The sequence below is a fragment of the Rhinatrema bivittatum genome, chromosome 8, assembly GCF_901001135.1.
Source record: "Rhinatrema bivittatum chromosome 8, aRhiBiv1.1, whole genome shotgun sequence".
Lineage (NCBI taxonomy): Eukaryota > Metazoa > Chordata > Amphibia > Gymnophiona > Rhinatrematidae > Rhinatrema > Rhinatrema bivittatum.
Window position 1 is genome coordinate 125,192,929 of NC_042622.1, and position 16,063 is coordinate 125,208,991.

A 16,063-nucleotide genomic window follows, 5' to 3' on the forward strand; every position below is an offset into this window, starting at 1 on the left:
TCTTGCAAGGTCCTCCTGTAATATATCACAGTCTGCTTGTGATTTAACTATTCTGAATAATTATGTATCATCTGCAAATTTGATAACCTCACTCGTCGTATTCATCTAGGCTTCAGTAATCTCCTGCTTGGATTATTGCAGCTCCCTCTCCACCAGCATCACCAGCACTCTAATTCTCTGCCTGCAGCTCATACAAACACTGTGGCATGCATGATAATGAAGATTAAGAAATTCAAACACATAACCCTGTTCTGTACACCCTACACTGGTTCCCGACACTCTACTGCACTAAATTCAAATTATTAGTCTTGACCTGTAAAGCATTCAAAGACCTGGCACCAACCTACCTCATGAAATCTCTCACTCCCTACTTACTCTGAAACACAGGCACGATTGGAAATACCCGCCCCAGAAATCATGGACCTCACTATGCTGGGAAGAGAATCTTTACAAACTTATAGCCTTACCTTTCATAGGGAATGCAATAGGGAAATCAGAACTACAAGTCCCTGAATGCAGTGGGTAAATCCTGGACTGGATCAACCCTGTCAGATGAATCTGGAGCCAGTTGGCAACCCTATTCATACTACCATCCCTATGGACCAAAAAAGCAAAAGATTTGTAGTTATTGATGTCACAACAGACCTTTCATTTCCTAAGAAACATGCTTTATTAAACCCTGAGGTTTATTAGTCATTCTTGTTAATATTACTGTCATGCTCACTGCTTGAACAATTCCAGTCTCCTGTGATCATTTCTCAGTTCCTTTTGAAATAGCTGCATTTTTTGATGTATCAGATTTGCTTGATGACAATCAGCACAGTAGCACTTTATTTCCTTAGTTCTCTACTGGTAAGAGAGAATGAGCAGAAGCTCTTAGAAAAACAGACATCAGCAATTATGAATGAAATAAAAATCAGAAGACAAATAAAACAACACTTAAAATATGTTTTTGTTCTATTAATCAAGTCATTTAAGGCTATTTTGGGCAGCACTGCTGTTTTAGACTGGTTCTGTAGCTTTTCACCATATTTTCTACCTGCTGCTGGGCTCATTGCACTTTGCAGTTCTTTTTATTTTCAGTATTTGTAATGCCTCGTCCAAATAGCTTTACTGTTAGTGGCCGCATGCTTTTACTAAATTTCATTTTTTGTTTCTTTTCTCCAATCGATCAAGTCTTCATCCTTGTATTCTCCAGGGAGTGTAATTGTTCCTCTTGCAAGCAGGAGGCTGCATGCCATTAAACATAGATATGAAGTGATGATATCCCGGGTTACTGCTCTTACATTGTATATCTGACTTTGAAAACACACGCTGTCTGCTTCATTAATTCTGTGCAATCTCATTTTTCCACCCTCTCCTAAATAAAATTGCACATTTGGGGAGCATTGATTTTGTTCTAGTGTGGCATAACTGATAACTTGATGTATTTTGTATCCAGCTTTGTTATTGGGAAGTGACAACTCCTCCTGACAAATGTGTATTTCTAATTATTTCTTTGCCGTTCGATTTAATTAATGCTTAACCTCATCATCATCTTGCTTGCAGCTGTGGAGGGAGTCCTGCAGAAACTGCTAGCAGCAAATGAATTTCTGAGTTTAGAGCCCGAAACATTTATCCATTGGGTATCCTGTTTTTTAAAAAATAAAGGGGTGCATATTCAAAGGGTTTGTCCAGCTAAATTCAGGACTTAGCCAGACAAAGTCCTACCAGTTTCACTGCCCCAACTTATGTGGCTAAGGAGTTACCTGTTAGCATTAAGGGCTTGTGGGATGGCCCCGTGAGCCACCACACTCACCCCAATGTAGGCGCTGACCTCAGTGCAGCAAGGACGCTGCTGTGTGCAGCCCAACACACTGCCATGCCGCTGACCTCCTGGCTTCTCCAAAGATGCACAAATGTGCAACTCTCTGCTTTGAAGGGCCCGCTGCAGGAGAATCACTGTGGTGCCCTCTGATGACATCAACAGGCCCTTCCTATCTAAAGTTTTCTTGGACTGCCTACCAGTACCTCAGGAGTGGTTCTCCTGCAACCTGCAGTGCGTGTTGCTCCAGTGTCTTACTTCTCGTCTGTTCCTTCATTCCTGGTTCCCGTGTTCCTGTTGTTCCTGCCTTGCCTCGTCCAGCCTTGCCTTATCCAACTTTGTCTCATCCAGCCTGTCTTGTCCAGCCTCGCTCCCTTCTCCTTGTCTCATCCAGTGTCTTTGTCCACTCCAGCCTGATCTCCTCACATTTACCTCTCGCTTTGGACCTGACCAGGTTTGCCTGCCACCTCTTCCTGACCTCTTGATTTGGATCTGACCACATAGGCCTGCTGCCAGCACCTGACCCTTGGCCTGTCTCCTTGTCTCCATTGCTGCCTGTCCTGACTCCAGTGTGCCCTTGAATTCTTTATGACCCTAGAGACTCGCCTAAGTCCTGCCGGCCTCCAGAACCCAAGGGCTCAATCTGTGGAGGAGGTGGTTGGCATAGATGAAGCTCCAGACTGTCCCATCACGGGGTGCATTCACCAGCTGCCAGCATAGGCCTCGTAACTTCGCCTACGAGGCTGCATCAACTATGCCGCAGCACAAAGGGCTCACTTCCACTCCAATCATTACATTATCCAGCTAAAAAGATAGCCAGAAAAGTCAGAGGTGGCCCTGGGTGTTCCAGGGTGGAGCAGTGTAATCCGGAAGCTTATCTAGATAACACCGATATTCAACATTATCTGGATAAGTTATCCAGATAACTCTAAGACTTCCTCAGAGTGTACCCAGATAACTTGATATAGCCAGTTGAAGTATATTTAAAAATAATCTTCTGGACCTTTAGGCCCAATCCCCCAGCCCCCCCTCTTAAAATAATTTAAGGTATGTGCTGGCTAGTGACCAGTCCCCTTCACAACCCGCCTAAATCCCAAAATGTATTTTAAAAAAAGATGCAGGCCATAGAGACTAAAGACCCAAGACCACTCCCCATGAAATTTAATGCAAACGCACTGAACAACCTCTACCCCACCCTCTCCAGCACACCCTGGGCCCCTCAAACCTCAGCAGAAAGCATGGTACAGTCTTACCTGCTACTGCCATTTTCAGAGTTACTCTGACAGCAGTACTGGAAGCATAGGCTAAAAATGTTGCTGACAGAGTAATGCAGGATGTGTGCAGGAGCAGGCAAGAATGTACCATGATCCTTGCTGGCTTTAAGGGGCTCGAAGAAGATGGGGAGGATGAGGTGGATTTTGCAGGTGAGTGGGGAGGTTGGAGTGGGGGACATTAAATATCATGAGGGATGGGGGCTGGCCCTGGATCTTTATGTCCCGCATCATTTTAAAAAAACTTCAGGGCCTAGGGAGATTGAGAGGGGGATTGGACACGAGCCTACATATGATTTAGAGTATTTGGGGAGGAGGGCTGGGCTATAGGGCCTGAAGGCCCAGTAGGTTTTTTGTTTTGTTTTAATTACCAACTATATTCTGAAAATATCTGTTTAGATGTAAAGTTTTCCAGTTAATTTTAGGCAAGTGTATACAGCAGGAGACTTGTCCTACTCAATATCCATCACAGCTTATCTAGCTAACTTTAGTCGGATAACTTCCTGGACAAGTTTCTGGAGGAGAAGTCTATAAACTGTTATTAGTCAAGTTGACTTAGGGATTAGGCACTGCTTCTTATTACCGGCCTTAGTAGCATGGGATCTATTTAATGTTTGTGTGCTTGCCAGGTACTTGTAGCCTGGATTGGCTGCTGCTTTTCTGAATATTGACCTCAAAGCATTCACATTAGGGATGTGCAGCCAGAAAGAATTTTTCTTTTTTGGTTCATTTTCTTTTTTTTTTTCGGTTTGTTTGTTTTTTTACATTTGTTTTAGTTTAATTTTCAGTTTAATTTTATTAGTGTGCACTATTTTGATTTAGTACCGCACATTTAAATCGAAATAGTGTACACTAACAGGTACATTTTCAAAGGCTGCAGGCATAAAAATTAGCACTTATGCACATAAAATAGCAAATACGTGAATACATACTTTTTTCAAAGCTGCAACTTACATGTGTAAATCAGGGTCCGCAAGTAACTTTGCATGGGTAAGAAAGGGGCATTCTGGGGCAGGCCAAACATTTATGCAAATAAGTTGCTATTTTAAAACCTGCCACAGTGACAGACATACGTCTTTTACTTGCATATATTTATTTCTGTGCAATATCTGATATGTGATCATAGACATCGTTAAAGTGAAAATTATGACTGGGTGTTATGGGGAGACTTCAGGCTGAAGAGCAAGGACAGTCTTCACCAGCTGCAGATGGACTTTGTGAACTGGTAGACCAAATGGTAAAACTGGTTATTTCATTGCCGTGCACAAGTTATAAAATACCCTGACTTATGTGTGTAAAAGCCGACTTACGGAGAGTAAAAATGTCAAATTAATGTGATTAAAATCTACATGCATATTGTTTTGAAGCTAGAAGTACAAATATGCAGGTATATGTTTTGCACACGCTTATCCCGCTAATTTACAACTTATTTGGCTAAGTAGCGCCTTTCCTGCTACTTAGACGGACAAATTTGATCTTATTCGGATAAGTAACGGCGCTTGTCCAGCTATATTCCAATTTATCCAGCTAAGAAGCAACAGGCCCACATAGCCAGATGAGTCTGAAAAGTACTACTTGTCCATTGAAATAGCAGTTTTTGAACTTATCTGGCTGTGTGCTGGATAAATTGGCATTCTTCCGGATAAGTCCAAACATGCACAGCTCGTGGTTTTTACATATGTGCACATTTGTTTGCATATATGTACTCCTATTTTATAATATGTGCATATGCTTTCCCTGCATGTTATAAAATACAGAAGCAATTTTATGTGCACGATATGCATGCATAAATGGGCAGGCATGAGCAGTTTTCAGAGTTCCCTAATTTTTCAGTGTGAACTAAAAAACAAAATGAATAAAAATGAATGCACATTCCTAATCCACTCATCAATTCTCTTCAGGAGACCTTATTCATACCTTGTAGCAATTAATTACACTAAGGTTTTGCTTTTCTATCGGGCCGATACAGTAAAGTCCGCGGGAGAGCAGGCGAACGCCCGCTCTCCTGGCGCGCGGACAGGCCACTCTCCTGTGTGCGCAATTCAGAATGCAAATTAGGCCCGGTGGTAAAAACAGGCAAAAGGAGGCGCTAGGGAGACTAGCGCGTCCCTAGCACCTCCTTTTGGACCGGAGCGTCGGCTGTCAGCGCGTTTGACAGCCGATGGTCAATTTTGCCAGTGTCGGTTCTCGAGCCCGCTGATAGCCACGGGTTCGGAAACCGGACGCCGGCAAAATTGAGCGTCCGGTTTTCGACCCGCAAGTCGTGGGCCGACTTCAAATTTATTTATTTTTTTTTACTTTTGGCAACTTTCGGGACCTCCAACTTAATATCGCCATGATATTAAGTCAGAGGGTGCACAGAAAAGCAGTTTTTACTGCATTTCTGTGCACTTTCCCGGTGCCCGAAGAAATTAGCACCTACCTTTGGATAGGCGCTAATTTCTGAAAGCAAAATGTGCACTCAGTCACTGGGGGGATAGGAATTTCAGACATTGCACATTATAATACCTACTGGCAGACCTCAGAGCCAAGTTCTGTTTCTCTTAGCTAAGAACCATTGCTGTGGTGCCTGGGCTGGGGAAGGGGGAGGATACAACGCTAAAAAGACAAATCCCATAAAATGGTGCCATAGTCTAAGACAGGTTGCGTTCTCTATGTATTGAATGTGTTTTGCAAGTGCACTTTAAGGAAGGTCTCCTCACAGCACAGTGACCTTTGCCCTCTGTGTAGTGCCTGTTATCTGGATTGGTTGAAAGTGTGCGCCTGCATGAAGAAGTTATCTATGCATGGTGAGTGATTTATGCTATTACCAATATGGATGTTGACACAGTGTGGGAATGTTGACCAAGAGTATAAATGCTGATTTTGTAAACCATGGTGATCTTCTTTTGGAACAAAGGTATACAAAAACACCCAAATAAATAAATACTCTCTGAAATCCAGATATGGTGTTCAGTTCCTGGAATCCTCTGTATATGTTAAATAGGATGAAGTTGTGAACCTAAAGTGACCTGCTAGACTAAGAAACTGTTATGTTTGCAGTAGGCTGCCAGCAGCTTCACTCACTCCTGGCGCCCCTAGACAATGACACTGATTCTGCTGAACAGTCAGGATGCTCCTCCTCCTAGGGCGTGTGCATGCACCTGACTCTTTAGTAAACAGGCCCTGTGGTGAGAAGGCTTTATTTTATTTATTTAGATTTGTTTTTTATATTCTGCTTTTCACACTTTTTCAGCACTTGAAAGCAGATTACATTCAGGTACTGTAGGTATTTCCCTATCCCCAGAGGGCTTACAATCTAAGTTTGTACCTGAGGCAATGGAGGGTAAAGTGACTTGCCCAAGGTCACAATGAGTGAGAGTGGGACTTGAGCCCTCATCTCCTGGTTCATAGCCTGCTACTCAAACCACTAGGCTACTCCTTGTTGGGTCCCTTGCCATGGCTGCAGTTCGTGGTGTAATCCTGCTTTGCCTCATCCAGCCTTCTAGCTTTGCCTCGTCCAGTCTTGTCTCTCCCTACCTTATCTTGTTCCTGCTTGTATCCTACTTGTTACCTTGTCCATGTCCTCAGAGTCTTGTCTTGCTCTGCCTTGCTGTCTTGCCCTGTCTTAGTCTTCTGTGTCTTGTATGTCTTAGCCTGATTCTCTGGTTCTGACATCATGCTGCTGGACCTGTGCTAGCCTTGAGCATTGATTTTGTCCTGCATGCTGCCAGCTATGATTCTTGGCCTGTTTCTGGACTCTGTCTTAGAGTTTTAGAACCACCTAAATTCTGCTGACCTCCGGAATCAAGGGCTCAAATAGTGGGGAAGGCAGCTGGTACAGGTGCAGCTCTAGCCTGACCCACTTCAAGGCATGTTCTCCAGCTGCCAGTATAGGCCTCATGGGGTCACTATGAGGCTGTGTCAACTACGCCTCAGCACCAAGGGCTCACGCTTCTGCCACTCAGAATGCGGTTCCGGCCCTTGCTGGATTGGCCTCCCAAGTGCAGGAGCAAAAAGACCAGCTGAATTCCTTGACTGGTCTCCTGCAATGTTTTACCCAGCAAGCTCAGCAGCAGCTTGACCATGTGACCAGTTTACTTCAGGCTCTGACCCAGTGATTGGATCTTGGAATCCATGATGCTGCTTCCACCACCTCCCAGATATGGTGGCGACCCCAAAGGATACAGAGGGTTCCTCAATGTATACAAAATGCATTTTGAACTTCAGGCTGTTTGTTTTCCTTCAGAACGTATCAAGATAATATATTATACTCTCCTTGTTGGATGGCCCTGCCCTTGCCTGGGCCTCTTCCTTGTGGGAACGAGATGACTTTCTCCTTGGGAGCTTAGACAATTTTGTGCACTGTTCCATCTAATTTTCGATAAGCCCAGTCGAGCCTCGTCCACAGCTACAGAATTACTATGTATTCGTCAAGGCACTTGTACCATTTATTTTATTTATTTATTTATCGAGTTTTATATACCGTCATTCGGTTTCGCCATCATAACAGTTTACAAAAATACGAAGGATTACAGGTTAAGGAGGATAAAAAGGGTTTCAAAAAAGTTCATACTCTGGCCTCCAAACTTGGCTGGGGAGAAGATAGTCAAACAGCCATCTTCTGGCAAGGACTAACTGGAAGAATAAAAGGTGAGTTGGCAAGCTGGGATCATCCCCCCTATGTGGAAGCACTCATTGCCCAGGCTATCTGTGTGGACTTAAGATTCCAGGAACAAGCTCAGGAGAAGAAGACTATTGACCTAGTTTCATGCACTCTCTACCTAGCTGCTATCAAGCTAGGTCGAGAGTATATTGTACAAATTGTTAGGCACCTCGGCCCTCAGAGAGCGTGGCCGGGTCCCCTCACCTGGACGGGCAAGAGGCCCGTTTCGGCTTCCCCCTCCATTCCTGCTGTCCAGTGTGGTCTGACCCTGCTTGTTCTCTGGATTTCGGTTGTCCGCTGCCTTCCCTGATCTTCTGCTTGGTTCATCATCTCTGCTTGTCCGCTGCCTGCCCTGACCTCGGCCTGGCCTCCATTTCTCTTAGCCTGCTGCCTGCCTCGACCCCTATGTCCGATGTGTCTTCTGCCTGCTGTCCTCTGGTTCGTCATCTAGAGAGGCCGCGCCTAAATCCTGATGGCCTCGATACCCAAGGGCTCAACCTGCGGGGAACATGGACAGGTACAGGTGACGGTCTGGTTGGGTTTTCTCTCTCCAAACTGCCTCCCGATGAGGAGGACCACCAGGGGACAACCTCTTCTTGGCTCAAGGGTCCACCTTCCTTACACAAATCTCATTTGTGTACCTTTCCTCACTCCAAATCACATCAAATCACATCAAATCTTCACTGATGTGTACTGTGTAGTTTGTACCTCTGACTGTGCATGTAAAACTGCCCCCTAGACCAGTGGTTCTCAACCTTTTTTTTTGGCAGGGACACACCTGATAGAAGGTTCTCACATGCGTGATACGCTGAACATGTAACCATCACGGGGCTAAATGTAAACATGCACTCTGCATCCACAGGAATCCCCTCAACCCCCAGCAATGAGTGCAGAGCAGATCTAGGGCATTACCCTGTACAACTCGCCATACAAAAAAAGATATTCTGGTTCTGATGACATCCCAGTAAAAGCAAAACAAACTCGTTTTACTACCAGGCAAAATAGCCTTCCTTATGAAAAGACAGTAATTTACCACTAATGCATATCCTATTGAGAAAACACAACAAATAAGATTGATACAAATGCATACATGCTAATTAAATACCTCACCTCGGTCACACACCTTCACCAAGTACAGAAAAAACACAAATTATAAATATGGAGACAGAAACTGGAATGGAAAACCAAAAAAGCCACTCTGCATGCAGTGCGAACCTGGAGAAATGGAAAGAGAAATATAGCACCTAACAGACTCTCAGGATTTGCAATAATGCACACAAACTAACCCGCACAAAGTTACACCTGTATTATGGAACACACTCAACAGTAACTAAGAAATACAACTATTAAATCAGGCCCTAAACACTAATATATTTCCGATTGGGAAAACAGAATAAGCCAAGCTGCTATAGAGCCCCACACAGAAATAATTGTAAAGCTATACTAAAAATGTTACAAAACAGCTGCTGAACAGAATAATATCCAACAATTAAAAACTCATAAAAATTATTAAAACATGTCCAAATATCAATAAAATATTTCAAAATAGCAGACATAGCATAATACCCAATAATTAAAATGGCAGTCAATCAAGAAAAATAAATTTAAAAAGCCACCTTTACTTACCTTCTCTAGGAACTCTCCTACTCCTTTCCCTTCAAAGACAATAGCACTCACCAGAAGCAGCAAGGGCAGCTGAAGCTCTGTCCTCACAGTCCTCTTCCTTAGCACCCACAACCAATCACTCACACACACACACACACACAATTAGACCCCATGACCAGTCTCAGTCTCTCTCACACCAGTCATCTTCCTGACCAGTCTCTCTCTCTCAGTCACACTCATGGTCTCTTATATAAAAGCTCTCGATCACACACAAATGCTCTCACATCCATTCACACCAGCTCTCACCCTGGCACACACACACACACAAGCTCTCACCCATGCATCCATTCACACCCACAGACACAAGCTCTCAACGAGGCTTCCATTCACACCCACAAGCTCTCACCCAAGCACCCATTCACACCAGCAGACACAAGCTCTTACCCAGGCTTCCATTCACACCCACACACATAAGAACTCACCCAAGCACCCATTCACACCCACAGACACAAGCTCTCACCCAAGCACCCATTCACACCAGCTCTCACCCAGGCTTCCATTCACACCCAAACACACAAGCTCTCACCCAAGCACCCATTCACACCAGCTCTCATCCATGTATCCATTCACACCCACAGACACAAGCTCTCACCCATGCAACCATTTACACCCACAGACACAAGCTCTCACCCTGGCACCCATTGACACCCACACACACAAGCTCTCACCCAGGCACCCACACACACCAGCTCTCACCCAGGCTTCCATTCACACCTACACACACAAGCTCTCACCCAAGCACCCAGTCACACCAGCTCTCACCCATGCATCCATTCACACACAGACACACCAGCTCTCACCCAGGCGCTCATTCACACACAGACACACCAGCTCTCACCCAGGCGCTCATGCACACACAGACACACCAGCTCTCACCCAGGCACTCATTCACACCCAGACACACAAGCTCTCAACCAGGCACCCATGCACACCCACAAACACAAGCTCTCATCCAGGCACTCATTCACACACAGATACACGTGTTCTCACCAAAAACGTATTCTTTCTTCACTGCAGGGATGGGCTTCAGTTCCGCCATGGCTTTACTCCCTCAGGCCTTCTTTTTGCACCACCACGGGAATGGGCTCCCGTGGTGGCCTCGGTCGGGGTCGGGTTTCCTCTTCACCGACACGGGATGTGGCGGTCTTGCTTCGTCAGGGTGGGGTTTCCTCTTCGCCACCACAGGGATGGGCTCCCGTGGTAGACTCGGTCGGCATTGGGTTTCCTCTTCACCACCACGGGCTGTGGCGGCCTTGCTTTGTTGGAGTTCGAAACTGCTAATTTTCCCATCCCATCCCTGGGCTAGGCGATGCCTTCCTCACCGGCCAATCAAAGGCTTCCTCCCTTCTTCCTACTCCCACTGGTAGTAGAAGGGAGGAGGTTTCCGATTGGCCTTTGCGGGGGCAGGCAGAATGAAGGAAACTTCCCATTGGGCAATGGGGGTAGGAAGAAAGGAGGCTTCCAATTGGGTCACGAGGCTGGAAAAAGCGAGAAGGGAAGTGCAATGGGCAGTGGGACACAGGGAGACGCATCACACCTGCCGGTGTTTGGCGACACACTGGTTGAGAAGCGCTGCCCTAGGCCACCACCAAAACCTCACCTTGAGTTACTAGTTGCCCCTCCTACAGTGGTATAAAATGTTCATTAATATGTGTACCTCTGCAGAGGCTCTCTCTCCCTCCCTCACACACACACATACACACACACACACACACACACACACTCCTGTTCGAAACCACAAATCCAAGTTCTGGAAGATCAAACAGCAAAAAAAAAAAAGTTATTTTTGGCATAATAACATGCATTACATTATTGCATGCAAGGTTAAACACCTCTCATTTTCATAAACTCCTCCCTTTTGACTAAACTTTTAGAATTTTTCATACTCATCTCGTGATGCATTATTTATTGCATTCATTATGGTGTTATTGTGGGCATTAGGGCCCTAATGCCCACGATAAGGTCCTAACGTAATTTGATGAATGACCCTGTTTGTCTGTTTAACTTATGCAGCTAAGTATGAATATATATGAATATATATAATTATGACCTAGGAGTCATAATTGACAAGGAACTATCCTTCAAGAACCAAATAACTGCAAAAATCAAAGACAGATATCACAAAGTCCTAACCCTTCGACATCTAAAACCTTTCCTTTCTCCCAACGACTTCAGAACAGTCCTTCAACTACTCATCTTCTCCAACCTGGATTACTGCAACTCCCTGCTATTCAACTTACCTCACACCACCATCTGACCACTCCAAATCCTCCAAAATACAGCCGCCAGAATACTCACAAGAACTAAAAAAATACGATCACATTACTCCAACTCTCATATCACTGCACTGGCTCCTAATAAAATACAGGATAAACTACAAAATACTATCCATAATACACAAAATAATATATGAAAAACAAACAAACTGGCTAAGTGCATCCATAAAACTCTACTCACCAAACCGAAATCTCTGCTCAGCTAACAAAGGTCTATTAAAAATTCCACCTACTCATCACAAACAACTTACCTCAACTTGGAAGAGAGCCATATCCTTAAGTCCCAAACTCTGGAACACCCTCCCAACCGAACTGAGAACATAGCAAAATTTAAAAACCTTCAAAAAAGAACTAAAAACTTGGATGTTCACCAAAGCCTACCAAACCACCCAATGACTCTATATTATAATTTCCCTCCCTACACGCCCATAGAAACATGTAGAACCAATCCAAAGCATGTAATATAACCTGTACAGTTTAACAACCGAACTATGTTTATAACGCCTTCAATAAATATGTTAACAAGCAAGTGAATTTTTGAACACTCTGTTAAACATTGAAACTTTGTAAACTGTTGTGATGGCGAAACCGAACGACGGTAAATAAAACTCGATAAATAAATAAATATGCATATATTCAGCAACATCGCCGTACCGCAGAATATACCATGTAACTTAGCCAGATAAGTTGTATCCAGCCAAGTAACTTAAATGGCCAGCCTTGAATATTGATCTTCCTAAGTTTTAAGAAAGTCCAGCTTTTATTCAACTCCTCATCTTTTCTCTCTGCACCTTTCCTTTCCCTCCTCAGTCTTTTTCTCACTTCATTTTAGCTGATCTGGAAAAGAGAAACGTGAGTGAGGTGACCAGATTTGCAGATGACACAAAATTGTTATGAGTCATTAAAACAGCAGCAGATTGTGAGGAACTGCAGAAGGACCATGTGAGACTAGGAATCTGGTATCTGAATGGCAGATGCAATTTGATGTGGACAAGTGCAATGTAATACATGGAGATCTTCAGCTCACTGTACAATGGCAGTCAAAAAGGCAAATAGGATGTTAGGAATTATTTGAAAAGGAATAGGAAATAAAACTGAGAACATCATAATGCTCTTGTATAGATCCATGATGCGATTGCACTGTGAGTATTGTGTGCAGTTCTGGTCACCCCATCTAAAAAAAATAACACAGCAGGCATAGAAAAAGTACAAAGAATGGTGAGAAAATGATAAAGGGGATGGAAAAGCTCTCTTATGGAGAAAGTATAAACAGATTAGGGATCTTTAGCATGGAGAAGAGACAATGAGAGGGGATGTGATTGATATTTATCAATCCATGAGGGGGTAGAACGGGTAAATAGGGAATGATTATTTACCCTTTCAAATAACACTAGGATGAGGAGACAATTCATGAAGCTATCAACAAGCAGATTTTAAACAAATCATAGGAAGTATTTTTTTCACTCAGTGCACAATCAAGCTATAGAACCTTTTGCCTGAGGATGTGGTCAAGGCAATTAACATAGTGGGGTTCAAAAGAGGGTTGGACAATTTCTAAAGAAAAAGTCCATAAGCAATTTTTAAACAGGTAGACTTGGGAAAGCCGGCACTTATTCCTGGGATCCGCCAAGTACTTGTGACCCAGGCTGGCCACTGTCAGAGACAAGATGCTGGACTTGAGTGACCTCGGTCTGACCCAACATGGCACTTCTATGTTCTTCTCTTCTCACCCCTCCACACCATGTCCTGTCCTCCCTTTTCTCCAGTACGGTCTCACTTTCTAAAATCTCTTTTACAGAAGTATATTTTATTTTCTTTCACCGTCATAAGAGTATAAAGAAGTGGCTTGGAGTTAAAGGCCCTTTGAATAAATTGCTTTTATCCACAGTGGCATCTTCCCTCCCTCCCAGTCTCGAGCAGAGTTCTCATGGGTGTGCTTCCAGCCATTTGCCCTAGGTTACGTGAATCTGCAGAGCATTTAAATAAACAGCTGTGTACCTATAGCCAGACCTGTTCAGATCTTTCTTCAGAAGAACTCATTGCAAACCTTGGCTGCAGTCGGTGTCTAAATCTCACCTGCAGATCTCTTGTGATGGATGGAAACACGGCCGCGGGTTCTTGATGGGCGAGCAATTTCTCACTCAGTTTGTGTTGCTGAATCCTTGTTTTAGAGATTGGTAATTCCATTTTATTTATTTGTTCTTTTAAATGAGATCACAGTGCAATTTGCTAAAGGAAATTTAAGGAAAAAGCGCTCATGGTTCAAGCTATAAAACTGTTATTGGAATAAAATCCTGTTCCAAATGCTGAAATATGGTTTATATCTTACCTGGCAGATCAATTAATATCACTCCCTTTTTAAATAAATAACTGATAAATGAATAATCCTATCCTAGGAATAATTTATTATGCATTGCAGCTATGCATTAATGCATCTTAGAGGTCCCTGTTGTATAATAATTTACAAGAAGGTACTGCTGTGCAGGGCAGGCATGGGAATAAGAAAGATGACAGCATTACAGTAGTCATAAAGTACAGTACAGTCCTTGTTTAACTGTTTGTGCTTTTCAAAATGACAATATGATGCAAACCTGTAGAAATGCAGTTAGGCTCTGTATTTTTTTTTCCAGGCAAACTGATCCAGTCCTACTTTTACACCATTGGCTGCATGCAATAGGAATAAAACCAGAACTGGATCAGCCTATTCTGAAAAAAATGGAGTCGGGTGTTAACCCCCAAACATGTTTTGCTCAGATGCATTGAAACTTGAATGAATTTCATAGGAAATGTAAACGAGGATAATGTGTACTCTGGAAATGCACAGAACTGGTGTGCAGAGCATTAATGGAAGGCATCTGATAAGTTGTCCTGCTCTTCATATTATTTTTTCACAGAATTAAGACTACAGATTTGGGCCAAGATTATTATGTCCACTGCTTGGTGACAAAAGTTTTTACTGAGACAGGGGAACTTGCATTTCTAATTCCTGGAAGGGTACCAGTTGTCAGCTGGGAGTTGGAGGGGAGGTAGATGAAGGAATCAACTCATTGAAGTTTTAGGTTGGCTTCTGTCTTTCCATGTAACACTGTTTGGTTTTATGGAACTTTACAGGCTTATTGTCCCCTTGGAAAAATGGAAATGTAAGAGAAGTACCCAGGAAGTGGCCAATCTAGAGTTACTGACATGAGCTCCACTATACAAAATCTCTGCATGTGGGAAAAGCATGAAGAGGCATGACGTTAAGAATGTTTTCTACTACTACTACTACTACTACTACTACTATTTATCATTGTTAAAGCACTTCTAGACGTATGCAGTACTGTGCAGATACATGTGAGACACAGTCCTGTTCCATGGAGCTTACAGTCTGGTCAAGACAAACATACATGGCAAACAAAAGTCTGTGAGATCAGTTGTGGGAGAAGTATTTAGGATTTAAAAGCAGTTTCAAAAAGGTGAGTTTATAAACTGGATTGGAATATGGGCAGAGAGAGAGCATGACGCACCGCCTCAGGGAGTCTATTCCAGGCATACGTCACAGCAAAATGGAAAGCATGGAGTCGGGAGTTGTTGGTTGAGGAGTAACACATAAGAGCAATTGTCTGATGAATGGAGTTCACAAAGCAAGCATATAGGAAGAGAAAAGAGAAGATAAGTAATGAGGAGCTGCAGAGTAAATGCATTTATAAGTGAGTTACATAGATTTGTAGAAGGGGGTGAAGGGATTCTTACATTACATACTGAGTAGGTTTTTTTCATGTGTTTCATTATTTTCCACCTATTGCAACCATAAGGTAAAGGGTGGGAAGAGGGAGAACATAGTGGAAGGTGCAATTATGTATGTATGGGTGTCTCCGTGTTTGTGGCCCTAGGTAGTATTGTGGTGCTTACGGGAGGCAGAGATTATAAAATGTGGGGAAGTGTTCCATTTTATAAGCCACCCCTTCCCTCTCCTCCCTCAGCAGCTTGACCCAGAGCAAAAGTGAAGCATTATCCCAATTTGCTCAGTCACCATAAACATCCTGGTCTAAATTCAAATGTCTGAAAACAAGAAAGAGCGAGCTACATATACAGGCATAAATCTCAGATATGTGAGGAGAGGTAGGTGTGCATGTAGAAGGATTGTGGGTGCATGTTGGAGGGCTTGTGTGTGTGTGTGTGTGAATTGAAAGAGAGCTGTGCCGTCCTTTGCCAGATGCTCCAGTTTCCTTTCCCCATGGTCCCTGTCTGCCTTGCTCTGGGCCAAGCTGCTGGGGGAGGGCAGGAGGAAGGGCGGGTTTTGGAATGGAGCGTTCACCAACAGTCAGCAATCTCTTAACTGCCTCCCATGGAAAGCAATGTGTCAGTATGTTGGGAGAATGGAGCCACCCAAAAAGATCTGAGATACTCCCATTTACTTCCA